A 2,075-nucleotide genomic window follows, 5' to 3' on the forward strand; every position below is an offset into this window, starting at 1 on the left:
AATGGAAGATGAGGACCAAGGCGGAGGAGGAGGAGGAGGAGGAAGAGGAAGAGGAGGAGGCAGTGGAGGAGGAGGAAGGCAGCCGTTGTGGGAGCCTGGTAGGGAGAGACCCAGCTACAGGAAACTGGACAGGAGAGAGCGAGAACAGCCGTCTGTGGACTCTCCCGAAGGCGGCCGTTGCCACCAGACGCTCGTGCGGCGTTCCTGGTTGGGTGTTGCCTGTCGCTTCATCTGATGCAGCCCACCATCACGGGTCATGGGCACAGTTGCGGATGCACTTGAAACCAAACCAGTGTGTCTCCTGTGGTTTGTTTTCACACGTCTGGAGACACCAGGGAAACGGAACCCTGGTGTCACTCCTTGTCATTATGTTTTACCGCTGAAAGCAAGAAAGGTTTATTTTTCTGTCACTCAGTGGAGACATACCCTGGAAAGAAGGGAAAGGAAAAAAAGCAAAGACACAGAGACAGTAACCTCTGAATCTGAAAGTTGAGGCCTACGGTTTACTTACAATCAGTGTTGTGAATGGCTGGTGATTCATTCTGAACTTGGTGTGTGGGGTGGAAAGAAGTTGGCCAGGAACCAAAAAGGACTGTCCTCATGACTAAAACCAACCAGAAGGTATTTCCTTTATTGCCTTGGAAACAGGAAACCAGCTGTGGTTTTCGGCAGCATTCTTGCAAGAGAGCGAGTGGGGAAGGCCCCCCACTCACCGGGGCAGGGAGACCCGCGGCCTGTCGGTTTACAGAGAGACAGATGTTACATACACCCCAGCTCCGTCTATGCGTGGTCACCAGTGACCAGAGAAGCTACTCGATGCAATGCATCTGTTTCAGATACAGAAATATAGAGAAGATATTTATTGAGATTTAAGTTATTATTATTTATTACTGTTCACTAATGAGTTTCTCTTTCTTCCCTTATTTATTAAAAGTTTCTTTTCAAAGGTGCCAAAGTATATGTGCTCGCAAAATGCAACGAAGGGTGACATAGGAAATTTTAATTGGGAACAAGGGTCCATGCTTTTCAAAGTATTAAAACGTTTCTCGCTAGGCAAAAATCACTTACTTTACCTTTTAAGATAAGCCCCCGTTACTTGTCCCCGGTCTCAGCGTCTTCCCTATTTTTATTTTTATTTTTCTTTCTTTCTTTCTTTCTTTTTTTTTTTTTTTTTACTAAAGAAATGTATCAGAAGGACCGTGTCTGATCAGCGCCCCTCTCGGGAGCAGCGTGCAGAAACCGTCTACCCTCGGTTTTATTTCTTCATTGCTCTGGCTCTGAACAGAAATGCCATGTGCTCCATTGCCTGTTGTATTTAAGCTCTTACTCCCTACCACATTTATCTCTCTATGATGCACATAACCATATATATGAAAGGTTAAATCTCCTTTAGTGGGTAATTCTGGATCTAATGCTGACCCAAAAGTATAAACCCTGTCAGGTAGCCAGGGTTCCGCCCTGAACAGAGACTGGCCCTCCATCCGTCCCACTGTTCCTGAGACACACGCTGGTGCCCAGCGCAGCCAAGGAGCACGCTGCCGGCCTTCTGGCTCGGGTGGTCTCCTGGTTGCCATAAAAGCCCCTTGGCTGTCGTCTCAGGGCCGTAGTTGCCTGCTCCCTCCCTTGGAAGAAGGCGGCCCAGAAGGGTGGATGAGGAAGAAATGTGTGTGGCCTGGCCACTCACCAAGCCTCATGCTCCCAGAGTGTGCTGCCCTTTATGACGAACGCCTTTAGCGGGGAGGAACCCAGGATGGGGACGCTCACCTCATACGTGCCCCAGATCGTGGGTGTGAGTGGCAGCTGACCCTGCGCACTGCACGGGCGGGGCTGGCAGCAGAGCTTGTCACACATTTCATAAAAGGGGTCCTTATGCAGGAGGTCATCTATCACTACCTTGGTGGCTGTTAGCCCCGACATATGACAGGTTTAGCAATTAAAAGACCTTGCTGGCCTCCCTCAAATCATCATGTTAAATTTACAAAGCAACCATGAAGCAGCAGTCACCAGACATGCCTTCCCCCAGCCCCAACACATCCAAGTTCTCCATCATTCTGCCCCTTTCTGTCCTTTCTCCT

The sequence above is a fragment of the Saccopteryx leptura genome, chromosome 1 (assembly GCF_036850995.1).
Source record: "Saccopteryx leptura isolate mSacLep1 chromosome 1, mSacLep1_pri_phased_curated, whole genome shotgun sequence".
In the NCBI taxonomy this organism is placed as follows: Eukaryota; Metazoa; Chordata; class Mammalia; order Chiroptera; family Emballonuridae; genus Saccopteryx; species Saccopteryx leptura.